Source organism: Lissotriton helveticus, chromosome 1_2 (genome assembly GCF_964261635.1).
Source record: "Lissotriton helveticus chromosome 1_2, aLisHel1.1, whole genome shotgun sequence".
Lineage (NCBI taxonomy): Eukaryota > Metazoa > Chordata > Amphibia > Caudata > Salamandridae > Lissotriton > Lissotriton helveticus.
This window is the reverse complement of record NC_136058.1, coordinates 324,833,787-324,859,724: the sequence shown is the minus strand read 5'-3', so window position 1 is coordinate 324,859,724 and position 25,938 is coordinate 324,833,787. Positions and strand designations below refer to the sequence as shown.

General features: G+C 40.7%; 8 non-coding genes across 8 annotated transcripts; all 8 read right to left on the bottom strand.

Annotated features, from left to right (window-relative positions):
* Window positions 1–982: 982 nt before the first annotated feature.
* On the bottom strand, window positions 983–1,054 carry TRNAC-GCA (transfer RNA cysteine (anticodon GCA)). The gene has a single exon. It is a non-coding gene; the product is annotated as a tRNA-Cys (tRNA).
* A 2,094-nt stretch (window positions 1,055–3,148) lies between these two features.
* On the bottom strand, window positions 3,149–3,220 carry TRNAC-GCA (transfer RNA cysteine (anticodon GCA)). Its single transcript has one exon. It is a non-coding gene; the product is annotated as a tRNA-Cys (tRNA).
* Window positions 3,221–4,231: 1,011 nt separating this feature from the next.
* On the bottom strand, window positions 4,232–4,303 carry TRNAC-GCA (transfer RNA cysteine (anticodon GCA)). The gene has a single exon. It is a non-coding gene; the product is annotated as a tRNA-Cys (tRNA).
* Window positions 4,304–5,315: 1,012 nt separating this feature from the next.
* TRNAC-GCA (transfer RNA cysteine (anticodon GCA)) lies at window positions 5,316–5,387 on the bottom strand. Its single transcript has one exon. It is a non-coding gene; the product is annotated as a tRNA-Cys (tRNA).
* A 2,093-nt stretch (window positions 5,388–7,480) lies between these two features.
* Window positions 7,481–7,552, bottom strand: TRNAC-GCA (transfer RNA cysteine (anticodon GCA)). The gene has a single exon. It is a non-coding gene; the product is annotated as a tRNA-Cys (tRNA).
* Window positions 7,553–9,647: 2,095 nt separating this feature from the next.
* Window positions 9,648–9,719, bottom strand: TRNAC-GCA (transfer RNA cysteine (anticodon GCA)). The gene has a single exon. It is a non-coding gene; the product is annotated as a tRNA-Cys (tRNA).
* A 3,177-nt stretch (window positions 9,720–12,896) lies between these two features.
* Window positions 12,897–12,968, bottom strand: TRNAC-GCA (transfer RNA cysteine (anticodon GCA)). Its single transcript has one exon. It is a non-coding gene; the product is annotated as a tRNA-Cys (tRNA).
* Window positions 12,969–13,980: 1,012 nt separating this feature from the next.
* TRNAC-GCA (transfer RNA cysteine (anticodon GCA)) lies at window positions 13,981–14,052 on the bottom strand. The gene has a single exon. It is a non-coding gene; the product is annotated as a tRNA-Cys (tRNA).
* Between the last annotated feature and the right edge of the window lie 11,886 nt (window positions 14,053–25,938).

The window sequence follows — 25,938 nt, the reverse complement described above, 5'->3', positions numbered from 1 at the left end:
ATCAGTACATCATGAAAGAGTGTGAGGATCATACTAAGTTGTGCCAGAAAGTACAAACTTGAAACTGTGGAACAGGAGAAGTAGTCCTTAATATTATTTATTAAAAGGAAAACTGGATCATTTAAAAAACAGATTTATTTGTTTCATTGTTATTTTATTTGAATAGGCAGTGGTACATAGGACCAATGCCTCTACATACAATGATTGTTTTGAAACATTCTTAAAGGGGAAGAGGTTTTTATGGGACACCTTATCATTTGAGGATTGGTTACCACAATCACTGACATGGTGATGAAGTATGATTGTTTTGGGCCAAATTATGGTGGAAAAACATTTCTACGTACCACTACAATTCTGTATTTGGAAGGTACACCCAAACACCCCTTTCGAATACCTTCTATTTAATACATCAGAAAAAGCCATTTTGCGTTTGCAAATGGCCTGATTCTTCAGACCATCCTTCTTGCAACTACAATGATAGTTCGTACATCTTGCATGTAGGCAGAGCTTTTAAGGAGAAATTAAATAGTTCCTACGTTGCACAAAAATGAAGTGCTTCAAACAAACACATACTTTGCATGCACAGAGAAGAGGTGGAATATATGTAAGACTGAAGACACAGGTGAAATGAGAAATAGTTGACTGCTTCGCTGCCAAGTTGTATACGCCATTTCTTCAGTGCAATACAAGAAAGCACCAAAGAGTATAACAAAGTTGTCAATTGGTTTCATAGTCCATTCCCTTTGTTTAGTGCTGTGAAAGGAAGAGCCGAATTCCAAAATTGATCAATGATGTTTCAGAAATTTCCCAAAGGGAATAACAAGCCGAGTGTTAAAAACTGCATTTACTCACAGGTTTTGAGCAGGAAACACTGAAATGCTATTAAAGTGCGATATCTAAGGGAACACTGACTCTGTTAAAGATGATCCAAATGGAATTGATGAAAAATCCCAATTACAAACAACAGAATCAAAATAGGGTGAGGGGACACCAGGATTTGAACCAGGGACCTCTTGATCTGCAGTCAAATGCTCTACCACTGAGCTATATCCCCAACTTTTCAGTAAAATCAGAATGACAAAATATCAGTACATCATGAAAGAGTGTGAGGATCATACTAAGTTGTTCCGGAAAGTACAACCTTGAAACTGTGGAACAGGAGAAGTAGTCCTTAATATTATTCATTAAAGGAAAACTGGATCATTTAAAAAACAGATATTTGTTTCATTGTTATTTTATTTGAATAGGCAGTGGTACATAGGACCAATGCCTCTACATACAATGATTGTTTTGAAACATTCTTAAAGGGGAAGAGGTTTTTACGGGACACCTTATCATTTGAGGATTGGTTACCACAATCACTGAGATGGTGATAAAGTATGATTGTTTTGGGCCAAATTATGGTGGAAAAACATTTCTACGTACCACTACAATTCGGTATTTGGAAGGTACACCCAAACACCCCTTTCGAATACCTTCCATTTAATATATCAGATAAAGCCATTTTGCGTTTGCAAATGGCCTGATTCTTCAGACCAGCCTTCTTGCAACTGCAATGATAGTTCGTACATCTTGCACGTAGGCAGAGCTTTTAAGGAAAAATTAAATAGTTCCTACGTTGCACAAAAATGAAGTGCTTCAAACAAACACATACTTTGCATGCACAGAGAAGAGGTGGAATATATGTAAGACTGAAGACACAGGTGAAATGAGAAATAGATTGACTGCTTCGCTGCCAAGTTTTATACGCCATTTCTTCAGTGCAATACAAGAAAGCACCAAACAGTATAACAAAGTTGTCAATTGGTTTAATAGTCCATTCCCTTTCTTTAGTGCTGTGAAAGGAAGAGCCGAATTCCAAAATTGATCAATGATGTTTCAGAAATTTCCCAAAGGGAATAACAAGCCGACTGTTAAAAACGGCATTTACTCACAGGTTTTGAGCAGGAAACACTGAAATGCTATTAAAGTGCAATATCCAAGGGAACACTGACTCTGTCAAAGATGATCCAAATAGAATTGATGAAAAGTCCCAATTACAAACAACAGAATCAAAATAGGGTGATAGGACACCCGGATTTGAACCAGGGAACTCTTGATCTGCAGTCAAATGCTCCACCACTGAGCTATATCCCCAGCTTTTCAGTAAAATCAGAATGACAAAATATCAGTACATCATGAAAGAGTGTGAGGATCATACTAAGTTGTGCCAGAAAGTACAACCTTGAAACTGTGGAACAGGAGAAGTAGTCCTTAATATTATTTATTAAAGGAAAACTGGATCCTTTAAAAAACAGATTTAATTGTTTCATTGTTATTTTATTTGAATAGGCAGTGGTACATAGGACCAATGCCTCTACATACAATGATTGTTTTGAAACATTCTTAAAGGGGAAGAGGTTTTTACGGGACACCTTATCATTTGAGGATTGGTTACCACAATCACGGAGATGATGATGAAGTATGATTGTTTTGGGCCAAATTATGGTGGAAAAACATTTCTAAGTACCACTACAATTTGGTATTTGGAAGGTACACCCAAACAGCCCTTTCGAATACCTTCCATTTAATACATCAGAAAAAGCCATTTTGCGTTTGCAAATGGCCTGATTATTCAGACCAGCCTTCTTGCAACTGCAATGATAGTTCGTACATCTTGCACGTAGGCAGAGCTTTTCAGGAAAAATTAAATAGTTCCTACGTTGCACAAAAATGAAGTGCTTCAAACAAACACATACTTTGCATGCACAGAGAAGAGGTGGAATATATGTAAGACTGAAGACACAGGTGAAATGAGAAATAGATTGACTGCTTCGCTGCCAAGTTTTATACGCCATTTCTTCAGTGCAATACAAGAAAGCACCAAACAGTATAACAAAGTTGTCAATGGGTTTAATAGTCCATTCCCTTTGTTTAGTGCTGCGAATGGAAGAACCGAATTCCAAAATTGATCAATGATGTTTCAGAAATTTCCCAAAGGGAATAACAAGCCGAGTGTTAAAAACTGCATTTACTCACAGGTTTTGAGCAGGAAACACTGAAATGCTATTAAAGTGCAATATCCAAGGGAACACTGACTCTGTCAAAGATGATCCAAATGGAATTGATGAAAAGTCCCAATTACAAACAACAGAATCAAAATAGGGTGAGGGGACACCCGGATTTGAACCAGGGACCTCTTGATCTGCAGTCAAATGCTCTACCACTGAGCTATATCCCCAGCTTTTCAGTAAAATCAGAATGACAAAATATCAGTACATCATGAAAGAGTGTGAGGCTCATACTAAGTTGTGCCAGAAAGTACAACCTTGAAACTGTGGAACAGGAGAAGTAGTCCTTAATATTATTTATTAAAGGAAAACTGGATCATTTAAAAAACAGATTTATTTGTTTCATTGTTATTTTATTTGAATAGGCAGTGGTACATAGGACCAATGCCTCTACATACAATGATTGTTTTGAAACATTCTTAAAGGGGAAGAGGTTTTTACGGGACACCTTATCATTTGAGGATTGGTTACCACAATCACTGAGATGGTGATGAAGTATGATTGTTTTGGGCCAAATTATGGTGGAAAAACATTTCTACGTACCACTACAATTCGGTATTTGGAAGGTACAGCCAAACACCCCCTTCGAATACCTTCCATTTAATACATCAGAAAAAGCCATTTTGCGTTTGCAAATGGCCTGATTCTTCAGACCAGCCTTCTTGCAACTGCAATGATAGTTCGTACATCTTGCACGTAGGCAGAGCTTTTCAGGAGAAATTAAATAGTTCCTACGTTGCACAAAAATGAAGTGCTTCAAACAAACACATACTTTGCATGCACAGAGAAGAGGTGGAATATATGTAAGACTGAAGACACAGGTGAAATGAGAAATAGTTGACTGCTTCGCTGCCAAGTTGTATACGCCATTTCTTCAGTGCAATACAAGAAAGCACCAAAGAGTATAACAAAGTTGTCAATTGGTTTCATAGTCCATTCCCTTTGTTTAGTGCTGTGAAAGGAAGAGCCGAATTCCAAAATTGATCAATGATGTTTCAGAAATTTCCCAAAGGGAATAACAAGCCGAGTGTTAAAAACTGCATTTACTCACAGGTTTTGAGCAGGAAACACTGAAATGCTATTAAAGTGCAATATCCTAGGGAGCACTGACTCTGTTAAAGATGATCCAAATGGAATTGATGAAAAATCCCAATTACAAACAACAGAATCAAAATAGGGTGAGGGGACACCCGGATTTGAACCAGGGACCTCTTGATCTGCAGTCAAATGCTCTACCACTGAGCTATATCCCCAGCTTTTCAGAAAAGTCAGAATGACAAAATATCAGTACATCATGAAAGAGTGTGAGGATCATACTAAGTTGTGCCAGAAAGTACAACCTTGAAACTGTGGAACAGGAGAAGTAGTCCTTAATATCATTTATTAAAGGAAAACTGGATCATTTAAAAAACAGATTTATTTGTTTCATTGTTATTTTATTTGAATAGGCAGTGGTACATAGGACCAATGCCTCTACATACAATGATTGTTTTGAAACATTCTTAAAGGGGAAGAGGTTTTTACGGGACACCTTATCATTTGAGGATTGGTTACCACAATCACGGAGATGATGATGAAGTATGATTGTTTTGGGCCAAATTATGGTGGAAAAGCATTTCTACGTACCACTACAATTCGGTATTTGGAAGGTACACCCAAACACCCCTTTCGAATACCTTCCATTTAATACATCAGAAAAAGCCATTTTGCGTTTGCAAATGGCCTGATTCTTCAGACCAGCCTTCTTGCAACTGCAATGATAGTTCGTACATCTTGCACGTAGGCAGAGCTTTTAAGAAGAAATTAAATAGTTCCTACGTTGCACAAAAATGAAGTGCTTCAAACAAACACATACTTTGCATGCACAGAGAAGAGGTGGAATATATGTAAGACTGAAGACACAGGTGAAATGAGAAATAGATTGACTGCTTCGCTGCCAAGTTTTATACGCCATTTCTTCAGTGCAATACAATAAAGCACCAAACAGTATAACAAAGTTGTCAATTGGTTTCATAGTCCATTCCCTTTGTTTAGTGCTGTGAAAGGAAGAGCCGAATTCCAAAATTGATCAATGATGTTTCAGAAATTTCCCAAAGGGAATACCAAGCCGAGTGTTAAAAACTGCATTTACTCACAGGTTTTGAGAAGCAAACACTGTAATGCCATTAAAGTGTAATATCCAAGGGAACACTGACTCTGTCAAAGATGATCCAAATGGAATTGATGGAAAGTCCCAATTACAAACAACAGAATCAAAATAGGGTGAGGGGACACCAGGATTTGAACCAGGGACCTCTTGATCTGCAGTCAAATGCTCTACCACTGAGCTATATCCCCAGCTTTACAGTACAATCAGAATGACAAAATATCAGTACATCATGAAAGAGTGAGAGGATCATACTAAGTTGTTCCGGAAAGTACAACCTTGAAACTGTGGAACAGGAGAAGTAGTCCTTAATATTATTTATTAAAGGAAACCTGGATCATTTAAAAAACAGTTTATTTGTTTCATTGTTATTTTATTTGAATAGGCAGTGGTACATAGGACCAATGCCTCTACATACAATGATTGTTTTGAAACATTCTTAAAGGGGAAGAGGTTTTTACGGGACACCTTATCATTTGAGGATTAGTTACCACAATCACTGAGATGGTGATGAAGTATGATTGTTTTGGGCCAAATTATGGTGGAAAAACATTTCTACGTACCACTACAATTCGGTATTTGGAAGGCACACCCAAACACCCCTTTCGAATACCTTCCATTTAATACATCAGAAAAAGCCATTTTGCGTTTGCAAATGGCCTGATTCTTCAGACCAGCCTTCTTGCAACTGCAATGATAGTTCGTACATCTTGCACGTAGGCAGAGCTTTTAAGGAGAAATTAAATAGTTCCTACGTTTCACAAAAATGAAGTGCTTCAAACAAACACATACTTTGCATGCACAGAGAAGAGGTGGAATATATGTAAGACTGAAGACACAGGTGAAATGAGAAATAGATTGACTGCTTCGCTGCCAAGTTTTATCTGACATTTCTTCAGTGCAATACAAGAATGCACCAAACAGTATAACAAAGTTGTCAATTGGTTTCATAGTCCATTCCCTTTGTTTAGTGCTGTGAAAGGAAGAGCCGAATTCCAAAATTGATCAATGATGTTTCAGAAATTTCCCAAAGGGAATACCAAGCCGAGTGTTAAAAACTGCATTTACTCACAGGTTTTGAGCAGGAATCACTGAAATGCTATTAAAGTGCAATATCCAAGGGAACACTGACTCTGTCAAAGATGATCCACATGGAATTGATGAAAAGTCCCAATTACAAACAACAGAATCAAAATAGGGTGAGGGGACACCCGGATTTGAACCAGGGACCTCTTGATCTGCAGTCAAATGCTCTACCCCTGATCTATATCCCCAGCTTTTCAGTAAAATCAGAATGACAAAATATCAGTACATCATGAAAGAGTGTGAGGATCATACTAAGTTGTGCCAGAAAGTACAACCTTGAAACTGTGGAACAGGAGAAGTAGTCCTTAATATTATTTATTAAAGGAAACCTGGATCATTTAAAAAACAGATTTATTTGTTTCATTGTTATGTTATTTGAATAGGCAGTGGTACATAGGACTAATGCCTCTACATACAATGATTGTTTTGGAACATTCTTAAAGGGGAAGAGGTTTTTACGGGACACCTTATCATTTGAGGATTAGTTACCACAATCACTGAGATGGTGATGAAGTATGATTGTTTTCGGCCAAATTATGGTGGAAAAACATTTCTACGTACCACTACAATTCGGTATTTGGAAGGCACACCCAAACACCCCTTTCGAATACCTTCCATTTAATACATCAGAAAAAGCCATTTTGCGTTTGCAAATGGCCTGATTCTTCAGACCAGCCTTCTTGCAACTGCAATGATAGTACGTACATCTTGCACGTAGGCAGAGCTTTTAAGGAGAAATTAAACGGTTCCTACGTTGCACAAAAATGAAGTGCTTCAAACAAACACATACTTTGCATGCACAGAGAAGAGGTGGAATATATGTAAGACTGAAGACACAGGTGAAATGAGAAATAGATTGACTGCTTCGCTGCCAAGTTTTATACGCCATTTCTTCAGTGCAATACAAGAAAGCACCAAACAGTATAACAAAGTTGTCAATTGGTTTCATAGTCCATTCCCTTTGTTTAGTGCTGTGAAAGGAAGAGCCGAATTCCAAAATTGATCAATGATGTTTCAGAAATTTCCCAAAGGGAATAACAAGCCGACTGTTAAAAACTGCATTCACTCACAGGTTTTGAGCAGGAAACACTGAAATGCTATTAAAGTGCAATATCCAAGGGAACAATGATTGTCAAAGATGATCCAAATGGAATTCATGAAAAGTCCCATTTACAAACAACAGAATCAAAATAGGGTGAGAGGACACCCGGATTTGAACCAGGGACCTCTTGATTTGCAGTCAAATGCTCTACCACTGAGCTATATCCCCAGCTTTTCAGTAAAATCAGAATGACCAAATATCAGTACATCATGAAAGAGTGTGAGGATCATACTAAGTTGTGCCAGAAAGTACAACCTTGAAACTGTGGAACAGGAGAAGTAGTCCTTAATATTATTTATTAAAGGAAACCTGGATCATTTAAAAAACAGTTTATTTGTTTCATTGTTATTTTATTTGAATAGGCAGTGGTACATAGGACCAATGCCTCTACATACAATGATTGTTTTGAAACATTCTTAAAGGGGAAGAGGTTTTTACGGGACACCTTATCATTTGAGGATTAGTTACCACAATCACTGAGATGGTGATGAAGTTTGATTGTTTTGGGCCAAATTATGGTGGAAAAACATTTCTACGTACCACTACAATTCGGTATTTGGAAGGCACACCCAAACACCCCTTTCGAATACCTTCCATTTAATACATCAGAAAAAGCCATTTTGCGTTTGCAAATGGCCTGATTCTTCAGACCAGCCTTCTTGCAACTGCAATGATAGTTCGTACATCTTGCACGTAGGCAGAGCTTTTAAGGAGAAATTAAATAGTTCCTACGTTTCACAAAAATGAAGTGCTTCAAACAAACACATACTTTGCATGCACAGAGAAGAGGTGGAATATATGTAAGACTGAAGACACAGGTGAAATGAGAAATAGATTGACTGCTTCGCTGCCAAGTTTTATCTGACATTTCTTCAGTGCAATACAAGAATGCACCAAACAGTATAACAAAGTTGTCAATTGGTTTCATAGTCCATTCCCTTTGTTTAGTGCTGTGAAAGGAAGAGCCGAATTCCAAAATTGATCAATGATGTTTCAGAAATTTCCCAAAGGGAATACCAAGCCGAGTGTTAAAAACTGCATTTACTCACAGGTTTTGAGCAGGAATCACTGAAATGCTATTAAAGTGCAATATCCAAGGGAACACTGACTCTGTCAAAGATGATCCACATGGAATTGATGAAAAGTCCCAATTACAAACAACAGAATCAAAATAGGGTGAGGGGACACCCGGATTTGAACCAGGGACCTCTTGATCTGCAGTCAAATGCTCTACCCCTGATCTATATCCCCAGCTTTTCAGTAAAATCAGAATGACAAAATATCAGTACATCATGAAAGAGTGTGAGGATCATACTAAGTTGTGCCAGAAAGTACAACCTTGAAACTGTGGAACAGGAGAAGTAGTCCTTAATATTATTTATTAAAGGAAACCTGGATCATTTAAAAAACAGATTTATTTGTTTCATTGTTATTTTATTTGAATAGGCAGTGGTACATAGGACTAATGCCTCTACATACAATGATTGTTTTGAAACATTCTTAAAGGGGAAGAGGTTTTTACGGGACACCTTATCATTTGAGGATTAGTTACCACAATCACTGAGATGGTGATGAAGTATGATTGTTTTCGGCCAAATTATGGTGGAAAAACATTTCTACGTACCACTACAATTCGGTATTTGGAAGGCACACCCAAACACCCCTTTCGAATACCTTCCATTTAATACATCAGAAAAAGCCATTTTGCGTTTGCAAATGGCCTGATTCTTCAGATCAGCCTTCTTGCAACTGCAATGATAGTTCGTACATCTTGCACGTAGGCAGAGCTTTTAAGGAGAAATTAAATAGTTCCTCCGTTTCACAAAAATGAAGTGCTTCAAACAAACACATACTTTGCATGCACAGAGAAGAGGTGGAATATATGTAAGACTGAAGACACAGGTGAAATGAGAAATAGATTGACTGCTTCGCTGCCAAGTTTTATACGCCATTTCTTCAGTGCAATACAAGAAAGCACCAAACAGTATAACAAAGTTGTCAATTGGTTTCATAGTCCATTCCCTTTGTTTAGTGCTGTGAAAGGAAGAGCCGAATTCCAAAATTGATCAATGATGTTTCAGAAATTTCCCAAAGGGAATACCAAGCCAAGTGTTAAAAACTGCATTTACTCACAGGTTTTGAGAAGCAAACACTGTAATGCCATTAAAGTGCAATATCCAAGGGAACACTGACTCTGTCAAAGATGATCCAAATGGAATTGATGGAAAGTCCCAATTACAAACAACAGAATCAAAATAGGGTGAGGGGACACCAGGATTTGAACCAGGGACCTCTTGATCTGCAGTCAAATGCTCTACCACTGAGCTATATCCCCAGCTTTACAGTACAACCAGAATGACAAAATATCAGTACATCATGAAAGAGTGTGAGGATCATAATAAGTTGTGCCAGAAAGTACAACCTTGAAACTGTGGAACAGGAGAATTAGTCCTTAATATTATTTATTAAAGGAAAACTGGATCATTTAAAAAACAGATTTATTTGTTTCATTGTTATTTTATTTGAATAGGCAGTGGTACATAGGACCAATGCCTCTACATACAATGATTGTTTTGAAACATTCTTAAAGGGGAAGAGGTTTTTACGGGACACCTTATCATTTGAGGATTAGTTACCACAATCACAGAGAAGATGAAGAAGTATGATTGTTTTGGGCCAAATTATGGTGGAAAAACATTTCTACGTACCACTACAATTCGGTATTTGGAAGGTACACGCAAACACCCCTTTCGAATACCTTCCATTTAATACATCAGAAAAAGCCATTTTGCGTTTGCAAATGGCCTGATTCTACAGACCAGCCTTCTTGCAACTGCAATGATAGTTCGTACATCTTGCACGTAGGCAGAGCATTTAAGGAGAAATTAAATAGTTCCTACGTTGCACAAAAATGAAGTGCTTCAAACAAATACATACTTTGCATGCACAGAGAAGAGGTGGAATATATGTAAGACTGAAGACACAGGTGAAATGAGAAATAGATTGACTGCTTCGCTGCCAAGTTTTATACGCCATTTCTTCAGTGCAATACAAGAAATCACCAAACAGTATAACAAAGTTGTCAATTGGTTTAATAGTCCATTCCCTTTGTTAAGTGCTGTGAAAGGAAGAGCCGAATTCCAAAATTGATCAATGATGTTTCAGAAATTTCCCAAAGGGAATACCAAGCCGAGTGTTAAAAACTGCATTTACTCACAGGCTTTGAGCAGGAAACACTGAAATGCTATTAAGTGCAATATCCAAGGGAACACTGACGCTGTCAAAGATGATCCAAATGGAATTGATGAAAAGTCCAAATTACAAACAACAGAATCAAAATAGGGTGAGGGGACACCCGGATTTGAACCAGGGACCACTTCATCTGCAGTCAAATGCTCTACCACTGAGCTATATCCCCAGCCTTTCAGTAAAATCAGAATGACAAAATATCTGTACATCATGAAAGAGTGTGAGGATCTTACTAAGTTGTGCCAGAAAGTACAACCTTGAAACTGTGGAACAGGAGAAGTAGTCCTTAATATTATTTATTAAAGGAAAACTGGATCATTTAAAAAACAGATTTATTTGTTTCATTGTTAGTTTATTTGAATAGGCAGTGGTACATAGGACCAATGCCTCTACATAAAATGATTGTTTTGAAACATTCTTAAAGGGGAAGAGGTTTTTACGGGACACCTTATCATTTGAGGATTGGTTACCACAAGCACTGAGATGTTGATGAAGTATGATTGTTTTGGGCCAAATTATGGTGGAAAAACATTTCTATGTACCACTACAATTCGGTATTTGGAAGGTACACCCAAACACCCCTTTCGAATACCTTCCATTTAATACATCAGAAAAAGCCATTTTGCGTTTGCAAATGGCCTGATTCTTCAGACCAGCCTTCTTGCAACTGCAATGATAGTTCGTACATCTTGCACGTAGGCAGAGCTTTTAAGGAGAAATTAAATAGTTCCTACGTTGCACAAAAATGAAGTGCTTCAAACAAACACATACTTTGCATGCACAGAGAAGAGGTGGAATATATGTAAGACTGAAGACACAGGTGAAATGAGAAATAGTTGACTGCTTCGCTGCCAAGTTTTATACGCCATTTCTTCAGTGCAATACAAGAAAGCACCAAACAGTATAACAAAGTTGTCAATTGGTTTCATAGTCCATTCCCTTTGTTTAGTGCTGTGAAAGGAAGAGCCGAATTCCAAAATTGATCAATGATGTTTCAGAAATTTCCCAAAGGGAATAACAAGCCGACTGTTAAAAACTACATTCACTCTTAGGTTTTGAGCAGGAAACACTGAAATGCTATTAAAGTGCAATATCCAAGGGAACACTGACTCTGTCAAAGATGATCCAAATAGAATTGATGAAAAGTCCCAATTACAAACAACAGAATCAAAATAGGGTGAGAGGACACCCGTATTTGAACCAGGGACCTCTTGATCTGCAGTCAAATGCTCTACCACTGAGCTATATCCCCAGCTTTTCAGTATAATCAGAATGACAAAATATCAGTACATCATGAAAGAGTGTTAGGATCATACTAAGTTGTGCCAGAAAGTACAACCTTGAAACTGTGGAACAGGAGAAGTAGTTCTTAATATTATTTATTAAAGGAAAACTGGATCATTTAAAAAACAGATTTATTTGTTTCATTGTTATTTTATTTGAATAGGCAGTGGTACATAGGACCAATGCCTCTACATACAATGATTGTTTTGAAACATTCTTAAAGGGGAAGAGGTTTTTACGGGACACCTTATCATTTGAGGATTGGTTACCACAATCACTGAGATGGTGATGAAGTATGATTGTTTTGGGCCAAATTATGGTGGAAAAACATTTCTACGTACCACTACAATTCGGTATTTGGAAGGTACACCCAAACACCCCTTTAGAATACCTTCTATTTAATACATCAGAAAAAGCCATTTTGTGTTTGCAAATGGCCTGATTCTTCAGACCAGCCTTCTTGCAACTACAATGATAGTTCGTACATCTTGCACGTAGGCAGAGCTTTTAAGGAGAAATTAAATAGTTCCTACGTTGCACAAAAATGAAGTGCTTCAAACAAACACATACTTTGCATGCACAGAGAAGAGGTGGAATATATGTAAGACTGAAGACACAGGTGAAATGAGAAATAGTTGACTGCTTCGCTGCCAAGTTTTATACGCCATTTCTTCAGTGCAATACAAGAAAGCACCAAACAGTATAACAAAGTTGTCAATTGGTTTCATAGTACATTCCCTTTGTTTAGTGCTGTGAAAGGTAGAGCCGAATTCCAAAATTGATCAATGATGTTTCAGAAATTTCCCAAAGGGAATAACAAGCCGAGTGTTAAAAACTGCATTTACTCACAGGTTTTGAGCAGGAAACACTGAAATGCTATTAAAGTGCAATATCCAAGGGAACACTGACTCTGTTAAAGATGATCCAAATGGAATTGATTAAAAGTCCCATTTAGAAACAACAGAATCAAAATAGGGTGAGGGGACACCCGGATTTGAACCAGGGACCTCCTGATCTGCAGTCAAATGCTCTACCACTGAGCTATATCCCCAGCTTTTCAGTAATATCAGAATGACAAAATATCAGTACATCATGAAAGAGTGTGAGGATCATACTAAGTTGTGCAAGAAAGTACAACCTTGAAACTGTGGAACAGGAGAAGTAGTCGTTAATATTATTTATTAAAGGAAAAGTGGATCATTTAAAAAACAGATGTATTTGTTTCATTGTTATTTTATTTGAATAGGCAGTGGTACATAGGACCAATGCCCCTACATACAATGATTGTTTTGAAACATTCTTAAAGGGGAAGAGGTTTTTACGGGACACCTTATCATTTGAGGATTGGTTACCACAATCACGGAGATGATGATGAAGTATGATTGTTTTGGGCCAAATTATGGTGGAAAAGCATTTCTACGTACCACTACAATTCGGTATTTGGAAGGTACACCCAAACACCCCTTTCGAATACCTACCATTTAATACATCAGAAAAAGCCATTTTGCGTTTGCAAATGGCCTGATTCTTCAGACCAGCCTTCTTGCAACTGCAATGATAGTTCGTACATCTTGCACGTAGGCAGAGCTTTTAAGGAGAAATTAAATAGTTCCTACGTTGCACAAAAATGAAGCGCTTCAAACAAACACATACTTTGCATGCACAGAGAAGAGGTGGAATATATGTAAGACTGAAGACACAGGTGAAATGAGAAATAGATTGACTGCTTCGCTGCCAAGTTTTATGCGCCATTTCTTCAGTGCAATACAATAAAGCACCAAACAGTATAACAAAGTTGTCAATTGGTTTCATAGTCCATTCCCTTTGTTTAGTGCTGTGAAAGGAAGAGCCGTATTCCAAAATTGATCAATGATGTTTCAGAAATTTCCCAAAGGGAATACCAAGCCGAGTGTTAAAAACTGCATTTACTCACAGGTTTTGAGAAGCAAACACTGTAATGCCATTAAAGTGTAATATCCAAGGGAACACTGACTCTGTCAAAGATGATCCAAATGGAATTGATGGAAAGTCCCAATTACAAACAACAGAATCAAAATAGGGTGAGGGGACACCAGGATTTGAACCAGGGACCTCTTGATCTGCAGTCAAATGCTCTACCACTGAGCTATATCCCCAGCTTTACAGTACAATCAGAATGACAAAATATCAGTACATCATGAAAGAGTGAGAGGATCATACTAAGTTGTTCCGGAAAGTACAACCTTGAAACTGTGGAACAGGAGAAGTAGTCTGAGGAAAATAGAATTTTGCCCTGTTGTGTGTCCCTACGTGTTCCCTATCATATGTTATATGTGCATGATTAATATGCATATTTACCCCCATGACCGAATAAAGACGCATTTACAGTTGTGTCCAACGTTAGTATGCCAGTTATCCAGTCCTTCTTAAAGCAACGTGAATTAGGCTTCTAGGCCTATGTTGCCAACGTCTTTACATTGTGTACGATAAATCATCGAGTTGCACCCGTTTCTAAGCCTCACAGGGCCCGGACACCAGAATCAAGCCTCAAGTCTCCTGAACCACTCCGGGGAGAGATGCAGCCCCGCCCGCATCCCTGACCCTTCACTTACTTCCTGCCAAGCAGCGCGGTGCCCTGCCTGGCCTAGTCTGCCTGTCTGCCAAGAATATGTTATGCCTACAGTTATCTGTTCAGTTCCCCGGCTTCACATTCCTAGTTAACGAACCGCATAAACATCTTCATCTATAGTCTAGTCTTCCTGTCTCCATGCAAGTGAATTACTGAATTAGTATCCATAGAAGATCCATAGCACACGCAATACATGAGGAAATATATGCATGCACTAGCCTTAGTGACAAGTAGCCTTTGCCCTGATGACTTTTAGATTCAAGCAACATGTACTCCAAACACAAGATATCAGATATGCTATAGGTACAGGTCGTTCTGACATCCCAGACTTTAGTCTCCTCTTCTAGTGCTAGGAGTCAGAGCCCCCAGCTCTCCCCAGTTACACGTCATGACTCGTTTGCGCGCACCAGTAGGTTAAAGGTTCCGGCTGCCCATGAAGCCCCCTCCATGTATCCACCCACTTATGACACTTCTGTGACGTTTACATCACACACCTCCGTGCACGCCCTGTGCACGCCTTCTTTTTACGCCCATATGTTCTTATCTTCCGTTTGTCACTTGTTACGCCTACTGTATTCAATGCAATTGTACTGTTTTACTATATATACTGTATGATGTTAGTGAGATATTAGCTGTCCCGCCTGTCCCTCTTTTTCCTGTGTCTGTCCCTTCCTGAACCTTAGCAGGTGATGCAACCCGATGTCCATTGGCTCGAGCCACTTAATTAAAGCCCGTATGACTCAGATACCACGGATTCTGCCTCTTATTTATTGAGCTATCCTTTTCAGTTAATGCATAGAAAAATAGTACCGGTAATTATTTATTTATTTACCACATAAATGGCGCCCGAACAGGACCGAGCCCCTTCCCCACGCGCCGGCGATGTAACGCAGGCCCCCTGACCCTTCTACAGCCGTGACGGACCTCTACTGCGCACCTGCAGGTATTCCTGCTCAAGTCTCCCTCAGGCCCACGGAGGAGACGGAGACTGCGGTCCGGCATCCAGACGAGGCGGTGAGGAAGGCGGATCGTCCCGACCAGAGCCCAAGCCGAGAGAGCAAGGTCCGAGGTATCCTGAGGCCCACCTGTTTCCGAAGCCCGAGGCGCATGCGTAGTGCGTAGTAACCAGACGTCGTAGCAGTCCAGTCCAGTCCGAAGCCTTCAGTTTTGCTTCCCGGTGAGTACCGTTGCTGGGAACGTATCTAGACGGGTTCATTAATTTGTGCCCGGTCCGACGGGTTTGGGTACACAGATCCGGTCCGACGTGTTCACCTAGGTGGATACGGTATGACGTGTCTCTTTAGGAGACCGGTATGTTCTGTACTGTTTTAGCAGTGCATCCAGTAATTCTAGTAATTCTGTTTTCTAGTATAGTTTCTCGAGAAGTTCCAGTATTATGTTTTCGATGTATTATGTTTTCAATGTACTAGGTAGTATCTGTTCGAACTGTTTTTATGTGTTTTTTGATGTCGTGGTATGAGTGAATTGTTTCGCTATTGCATTACTGTGTTCATTGTGTATTGTGTTCAAGTTCAAGTACGTTCAAAGATGCCTCTGTTTTCAAAGTTACGTCAGATAAAAACCAGAAAAGCGTTACTCGAAGAATCAGTTCCTGTCCCTCCCAGGGACAGTCCTGGACATTTCATGTATCATAAACATGGCTTAGATGCCATACTGTATCTAGACTTATGGGTAGACTATACCAAGGATCTCGAAGAGAAATATAGATGGCCTGTTTCAGGAACATGGGATGCCGAGTGCATCATGAGAGTAGAGGAAGCATTATGGAAAAAGAAAGCCAGACAATCCCAGAAAGATGCCATAGATTTGTGGCGTAAAGAATCGCATAAGAGAACAGAAAAAGAATTCAGAAAAACAGAACTAAGATGGGAATCCTCAGAAAAAGCCCAAGAAAGGGAATTACTAGAAGAAGGTGAACGAGTTAGAGCAGAACAGTCAGACAGACAAAGAAATGCCCTTATTAAAGGTATGTATCCCCTTCTCGCCGAGGGTTTGCCGAAGGCGACCCCGGAAACACCCTGTAATTTACCGCCACCATTGGTCCCGACTAAGCTACGTCATAAACCGACTGCAGCTGAAATCTTCCTGTCTTCCTATTTAGACGACACTGTCCCAGAATATGCTAATACGAATCCTACCCCGCCTGTTCAACTTCAACACCCTGTTAATAACGTAATTACTGTGCCTCCAGCCGTTGGTCCCGGGAATCCTGTTAATGTGCCAGTACCCAGGACCAACCCACATTACGTACGCCTACTTTACCAGTCACATTACCAGCAGCCGCACATTCGGTATTAATTGACGATTCTAGTTCAGGAGGAGCAGGGGGAGGTATTCCTATCACCCCACCTCAAACAAAACGACTGACGCTGAGAGACGCAGCATTACAGCGCACGCCAAAAGTGGCTACGTACGAAGCCCTCAAAAAGTACCTTACTGATTGTAGATATGACCCAGTGCCAGGCGAAGATCACATGATATTATATTCCGTACGTTTACGACGAGTTGCAAACTTTTTGATTACCATATCAGATATGAAAGAACATTTAGACAGAATATATCATTTCATCCGAACAGGGGAGAAACCAGAAAGTATTCACGAAGCTATGGCACACAGGAAAGTCGAGATTCAAAGCATGATTTTGCAATTTTTAATAAATTGTTTAATAAGAGAACAGGATCATCCTGATAAAGACAAAGACGAGATGAAGGCCCTGACAAGATGGAGTGACAATATAGCAGAAGGAAAACACAAGACACAAAATTGTATAGAAACCATGTACAGAAAGATTCGTAAGGAAATTATAAGCATACACGAAAGGGAGAAAGCAATGAGAGTAGCCGAGAAAGAGAATGACTCTTCAGACGAAGATGTAGACACCGAGAATCCCACCAGAATAGCGTATGTAGGTAGGACGAGACCTTTTGACAGACACACACGCTCAGACTACAAGAAAGCTTTTCCTCCTCCCGTACCAGAACAGTGTTCTCTTGAACATTTATTCCAGGCTACCGATAAAGTTCTGAAACTACGAATAGGTTACAGTGAGCTTAGTACCATGCATGAACAAGAACTAGCCCGATCAGCAGTTCGATGGACTAGTGATTCTACCACGTATTCAGACGAAGTAGTAGCTCGAATGTTTCTGAAGCTTCCCCCAGACGAACAGCGACTGGTGGGTATGTACATGATCCAACACCTCATTACATTGTACGAGAGTCAGCATTCTGATCCAGGTCCTTTATATAATGTATTGAACGAGTTACTCCTAAACAGATGGAAAGGTCTAGGTACCGATTTGATTAGTGTCATTTTAGAACAGCGCCACAAATACAGAACGTTCCTGACTCCACATTTTGTTCCTGTTCCACCCCCATTCTACATAGACAGACAGAATCCCTTGCGAGAAGTGCATCCTGTTAAGGGAACGGGAGGTGACCTCGAACGAGTATTTGTTTACACCCCTTTAACGAAAATAGAACTACTAGAAATGAAAAAGTTAGTGCCCTGTCACGATAAAGATCCGGCAGGATTACACCGTGAATTAAAAGACATGCTCCATATGGGAGAATACACGTATCCTGATATCATCAAAATGTTAAAGGTCCTGCTGCCTGCGGGCATATATGAAAAACTCAAAGAAAAAGAATGGGAGGTGGGAGAGAAAAAGATTGACTGGACAGCGTTAGAGAACGAAGATAACACACGAGTTCCTGGTACTGGTCTCGGGGAAAAAGCCAAAGAATTGCCCGAGTCTTGCCAAGATTACTAGCCACGAAAAAAGAAGACTGGGATGCCATCTCAGCCTGTAAACAGAAACAAGACGAAGACACTAGTGATTTTTATTCCAGATTTGAGAAATGTTTCATTATCAATAACGATTTGAAAACAAGTAGTGAGTCGTATCCACATCTTTTTGTTACCAAACTAGTTGAGAATTCTTTACCACAAGTTAAAAATCGAGTACTAAAAGTCGAGAGTACCTGGCAAGCTAATACCCCGTCCCAAATGTTACAGATGCTACAGTACCATCAGAATCGAATCAGAGAAGAGCAAGAACACGAAAGAAGATGTATGAAAGACACGAAAATGAAAGTATTAGTTGCACAGTCTGTTCCAGCAGATGGTCAGAAGAGGGGTACGAATCAGACTAGTCATTCTGCAGCTCCCGTCATAGGGACATGCAATTACTGTAAACAGCCAGGTAATTATATAAACGAATGTGCAGTTCTGAAACACAACATAGCTACTGGTAAGACAAAAGAGAGACCGCGTCCTCCTAGACAGGAACAGGTTCCGCAGAATACGCAACCACCGCAGAACGCACAACAGACAGTTACAGTACCGCAGCCTATAGCTGCCACACAACACGTTACACAACAGATGTACCAGTACGCACAGTCAGATTATCCAGAATATCAACAGTATTCATGAAACAGCCTAGAGAGGGAGGTTGGCTTGCCTCTCATCGAGGTTCCTGTAGATCAAGAGGGTCCCTATGTACACAGTCAAGTATTAGGGAAAGACAGAAAGTTTCTGATTGATACAGGGGCAAGTAGGACTACCATCAGTCATGACGAGGTTCCGGGGGCTCCACTCTCAGGCTCAAGAAATGTTTCCCTGGGATTTTCAGGAAAGCCTATTGTTAATGAAATATCAAAACCAGTTTCCCTAGAAGTTGGTCCATTGTCTCGAACTACAGACTTGTTACTTACGAAATCATGTCCTGAAAACGTACTTGGTATTAAAACTTTGAAAGAATTAGGTGCAGTAATATGTTGTTCTCCGGAAGGAGTGAGATTGTTTTTACGTGATTTTAAAGGACATTATGTGTTAAGAGATTTTGATCCAAGATTACTGAATGTACCACAGCATTTATGGGCGCAAGGTCCAACTGATGTAGGTTGTATGCACATTACACCATATCGTGTCACTCTGAAACAAGGAGTTGTGTTACCACGAATCCGACAGTACAAATTGCCACCTGAGGCTGTAGCAGCCTTATCGAAAATCATTGACGAGCTCATTGCTCAAAGAGTAGTTGTAGAAACTGACTCCAATGTCTGTAATTCTCCTATCATTCCGATTCTTAAACGTACTGACCCAAATGCACCTCCAGTTTATCGATTAGTGATTGACCTTCGAGAACTTAATAAATGTATCATACCCCAGTACCCAGTGGTTCCAGATATCTCTTCCCTATTGACTGCCATTGATTCTGAAGCTACGTTCTTTACTGTTATTTATCTCAAGAACGCATTCTTTAGTGTCCCCATTCATCCAGACAGCCAGTTCCTTTTCGGATTCTGTTTAAATGGAAGAAGCTATAAATTCACACGTGCACCTCAAGGTTTCACAGAAAGTCCTAGTATTTACAGTCAAGCACTTAAACGACAACTAGACAGTATTCACATGCCAACTGACACTGCCCTGCTTCAGTATGTCGATGATCTATTGATCACAGCCCGTACAGAACGTGACTGTGAACGTGCGTCACTGACCGTCTTGTATTTTCTGGCAGAAATGGGGCACAAGGTGTCCCCTTCGAAACTGCAATTCTGTGTCCAGCAAGTGGTATACCTTGGACACTTGCTGTCCAAGAGGGGTAGACAGTTGACACCTGACCGTATCCAGTTAATTGCACATCTTCCACAGCCCAAGACACAGAAGGAGGTACGAGCTTTTATCGGCCTCACTTCTTACTGCAGACAATGGATTCCTCAGTATGCATATCTAGCCAAGCCACTGATACAGTTGACAACACAGGAGGCAGCGACATCGACTGACCCAGGAACATACACTTGTTTTCAATGAGTTAAAGAAAGCTTTATGTAATGCACCTGTTTTAGCGACACCAAACTACAGTAAGCCTTTTACACTTTTTGTTACTGAACGTGATGGTACAGCATTATCTGTTCTCACGCAAGATCAAGCAGGACAACACAAACCTTGTGCTTATTTTTCTAGCACATTAGATCCAGTAGCCCAGGCTCTGCCTGCGTGCCTCAAATCAGTTGCAGCCACAGCTCTAGCTATCAGACAAAGTGATTCCATAGTGTTAGGACACTCCCTGACAGTACAAGTTCCACACTCCGTGGAAGTTCTTTTAAACCGAACACAGACTCAGCATTTGACAATTGCACGATTAACAGGATATGAACTGACACTGTTTCAGCCACACATAGAAATCAGACGTTGCAACATATTAAATCCTGCTACACTGTTACCCTCGATTACATCAAATCCTGCCACACATGAGTGTGTGGAAGTTATTAACACCATGACAAAGCCAAGACAAGACTTGACAGACATTGCATTACCTGACCTAGACCTGACACTTTACGTGGATGGTTCATGTATGAGAACGAGTACAGGAGAGTTAGTAGCCGCGTATGCAGTGACTACTGAAACTGAAGTTATAGAAACACATCGTATTGACACCCTGTCTGCTCAAGCAGCAGAGCTCATCGCTCTGACCCAAGCCTGCATACGAGCTAAGAACCTGAAAGTAAACATATATACGGATTCACGTTATGCATTCGGAGTCGTTCACGACTTTGGAGTCCTCTGGCAAGAAAGAGGTTTCATGACCTCTCATGGAGCCAAGATTCAGCATGGCCCCCTCATTCAAGCTCTGTTAGAAGCAATACATTTGCCGACAGCCATTGCCATTATGAAGTGCAAAGCACATACGAAAGCCACTGACACCATTTCCCAGGGTAACGATCTAGCAGATCGAACAGCCAAGCTTACAGCTCAGACTCCAGACATTCCAGTTAACACGACAAAGACAGATGTTCCAGATCAGACGACTTGTATGACAGTTAAGGACCCTACACAAGACGTCCAAGACATACAGACACATGCTACCCCAGACGAAATCAAGAAATGGTCTGAACAAGGAGGGGTCCAGACAGATCAGGGATGGTTGACGAAGGGAAAAGCCACATGGTTTCTCCCCGACTCTATGGTTCAAGTCATCATTAATACAGAACATAGTCCAGCACATTTAGGAGAAAAAGCCATGTTAGATAGCATCCAGAACCTCTGGTTTAACAAGCATTTACGAGCAGCCGCGAAGCAGAAAGTGCGTACCTGCATGATCTGTTGTCAGTTCAATCCAGGTAAAGGTGTTCCCGTGGAACAAGGTGGATTCCATCCTCCTGACCACCCTTTTGAAGTTCTCCAGATGGATTATATTCAGATGGATCGATGCCGAGGTTTCAAGTATGTCCTCGTAGTTGTCTGCGCTTTGTCCAGATGGACAGAAGCATATCCAGTCCCAGATTACACTGCCAGGCAGTTGGTTCGTGAGTTCTTCCCACGCTATGGTTTACCTCGGGTCGTGTATTCAGACAACGGACAGCCATTCTCATCCGAACTCATGAAACAAGTATCACTTTTGTTAGGGTACCAGTGGAAGTTCCACTGCGTACGACACCCCGAGGCAGCTGGCCTCGTCGAGAGACACAATCAAACTCTGAAAATACGAATAGCGAAGGTCTGTGCAGAGAAAGGTGTAGATTGGATGGTAGCCCTGCCGGTTGCCCTCTTCTACATGAGAATGGTCGCTCACTCCCAATCTGGTCTGTCACCATTTGAAGTAGTGTTTGGTCGTCCCCCAAACATGTGGGGTACACCTATGCCACGTAAAATCACCGATGTTGACAGTAATATGCTGACAGATTACCTAGCTTCCTTGATGTCTGCACTACTCTCTTGTCGTTCACAGGTCGCGGCTGCCTTTCCAGACAACACCCAGGTGAAACCGCACGAGGTCGTTCCAGGAGATCTCGTTCTCGTTCGTAACTTTGATCGTTCAAGCCCTCTGGAGCCCCGCTGGAAGGAGCCGAAACTTGTTCTGATGACCACAAGGACCGCCGTGAAGCTGGAAGGACGAAAAGGTTGGCTTCACTCCAGTCACATCAAGCGTTTCCATGGACTGCGTCCAAAGACTTTTTTTCAAGGACTGCCCCGATACTGACTCTAAACTTCCCCTGTTAGAGAAAACTCCGCAGCAGGAGTATAAACTCAAGTTAAGGTCTAGCAAGTCAGACAGCGTTTAATTGTTTAAGTCCCTCTCGGGTGAAGCGGTTAGACAGGTTCCTGACATGTATGAGATAGACCCACATAGTGAGAGAGATAGACGTAACTCCAAGAAAATAAGATACTGTAAAAGTCTGCGAAGCAGATGTGTTGTTACATTATTGTTTATGTTATTTCTGAGTCTTACGGTCACATGTATAAGTTATATGCTACATGTATTTTTTCCTCCTCTTGATTCACATTCACACTTTTCCTCTAATGATACAGTAGAGCACACATTTAGTGAACTACCCCCTCACGAGTTATCCTACCGACTTGCAATGCGCAACAATAACTTTTATTTGTATGTTACACTATTCACACCAGACCAGCAATGCCACTAATTGCTGGGTGTGTGGTCGACTCCCCCCTTACCAGACACCGAAGGGAGTTCTGCCACTCTTTCCCTATCCGTTTTCACACAATGGTTCGTGTGGAGCATGGTTTACATTAACATCATCCTTAGACGATAAGTCCCTTCTGAATAGAACATGTTTCCCAGACAAGGAAGGTCTTTCCCATAGGACAGGGTTGGATCTAGAAAATGAAGTATATGATCTAGGTAATTTCTCCTCCAACTTCATGGTTTTGAATGTTCAGTCCGAGACTACTCCAGACTTACCTTCTATAACAGTTCTACCAGTGAAAGGCGAATTATGTGTTAGAAAGAATGGTTCAGTACATCTAGGACGCAGTGATTGTAATACTGTGGTCGAGTATAGTGACAGTGGGAAATCTACTTTCAAAGCCTCACGTTATTCATATTTCATATGTGGTCAGACCGCATATGTACGTTTGCCCCTAGATTGGGATGGAACATGTTACATTTCCTTCCTACTGCCACCAGTTTTCCTGGCCCCATCCGACTATCACCGAAATACACATCTAGTACACGTCAGACATAGAAGGGAGATCGAGTCCCCAATTGTCGATCAGACTGAAACTGCATTAGAACAGTATACGGATTCCAATAAAGGTTTCTTTTTCTTCATAGGTCCTATCAAGAATAGTAAATTAATACGCAGGTTAACCAGCACCCTTGAAGCAGTAGTGAATGAGACTACTTCCGCCCTAGGTAACTTAACAGAAGAGCAGTCTGCTATGAGATTTGTTGTTCTTCAGAACCGCCTTGTTCTTGACGTCATACTGGCCGATAGAGGCGGAGCTTGTAGAGTCATCGGATCTAGTTGTTGCGTTTTCATTCCTAATAACGCACCGTCTGTGTATTCAGCAATAACTAGACTTCATAAAATAGCCCATCAGCTACACCAGAATCCAGGCACCTGGACATGGTCCGGTTGGCTCTGGAGTATAATATCTGCCTGGGGATGGAAAGTACTGTCATTCCTAGGAGTAGTAGTAATGATCATATTCAGTTGTTGTCTCTGTTTACAATGTGGCCCTGCGATTTGCGGCTTGTGCGCTACCTCTTGTATTCCACGTCCAAAGTCCCATTCTCAGCGGATAAAAGACGAGCAAATGATGCTGTATGAACAGATAGATGGTATTATGAATATTGATGTTTCCTGAAGGGAACGTAGGGAACAAGGAGGGAATGAGGAAAATTGAATTTTGCCCTGTTGTGTGTCCCTACGTGTTCCCTATCATATGTTATATGTGCATGATTAATATGCATATTTACCCCTTGACCGAATAAAGACGCATTTACAGTTGTGTTCAACGTTAGTATGCCAGTTATCCAGTCCTTCTTAAAGCAACGTGAATTAGGCTTCTAGGCCTATGTTGCCAACGTCTTTACATTGTGTACGATAAATCATCGAGTTGCACCAGTTTCTAGGCCTCACAGGGCCCGGACACCAGATTCAAGCCTCAAGTCTCCTGAACCACTCCGGGGAGAGATGCAGCCCCGCCCGCATCCCTGACCCTTCACTTACTTCCTGCCAAGCAGCGCGGTGCCCGGCCTGGCCTAGTCTGCCTGTCTGCCAAGAATATGTTATGCCTACAGTTATCTGTTCAGTTCCCCGGCTTCACATTCCTAGCTAACGAGCCGCATAAACATCTTCATCTATAGTCTAGTCTTCCTGTCTCCATGCAAGTGAATTACTGAATTAGTATCCATAGAAGATCCATAGCACACGCAATACATGAGGAAATATATGCATGCACTAGCCTTAGTGACAAGTAGCCTTTGCCCTGATGACTTTTAGATTCAAGCAACATGTACTCCAAACACAAGATATCAGATATGCTATAGGTACAGGTCGGTCTGACATCCCAGACTTTAGTCTCCTCTTCTAGTGCTAGGAGTCAGAGCCCCAAGATCTCCCCAGTTACACGTCATGACTCGTTTGCGCGCACCAGTAGGTTAAAGGTTCCGGCTGCCCATGAAGCCCCCTCCATGTATCCACCCACTTATGACACTTCTGTGACGTTTACATCACACACCTCCGTGCACGCCCTGTGCACGCCTTCTTTTTACGCCCATATGTTCTTATCTTCCGTTTGTCACTTGTTACGCCTACTGTATTCAATGCAATTGTACTGTTTTACTATATATACTGTATGATGTTAATGAGATATTAGCTGTCCCGCCTGTCCCTCTTTTTCCTGTGTCTGTCCCTTCCTGAACCTTAGCAGGTGATGGAACCCGATGTCCATTGGCTCGAGCCACTTAATTAAAGCCCGTATGACTCAGATACCACGGATTCTGCCTCTTATTTATTGAGCTATCCTTTTCAGTTAATGCATAGAAAAATAGTACCGGTAATTATTTATTTATTTACCACAAGTCCTTAATATTATTTATTAAAGGAAACCTGGATCATTTAAAAAACAGATTTATTTGTTTCATTGTTATTTTATTTGAATAGGCAGTGGTACATAGGACTAATGCCTCTACATACAATGATTGTTTTGAAACATTCTTAAAGGGGAAGAGGTTTTTACGGGACACCTTATCATTTGAGGATTAGTTACCACAATCACTGAGATGGTGATGAAGTATGATTGTTTTCGGCCAAATTATGGTGGAAAAACATTTCTACGTACCACTACAATTCGGTATTTGGAAGGCACACCCAAACACCCCTTTCGAATACCTTCCATTTAATACATCAGAAAAAGCCATTTTGCGTTTGCAAATGGCCTGATTCTTCAGACCAGCCTTCTTGCAACTGCAATGATAGTTCGTACATCTTGCACGTAGGCAGAGCTTTGAAGGAAAAATTAAATAGTTCCTACGTTGCACAAAAATGAAGTGCTTCAAACAAACACATACTTTGCATGCACAGAGAAGAGGTGGAATATATGTAAGACTGAAGACACAGGTGAAATGAGAAATAGATT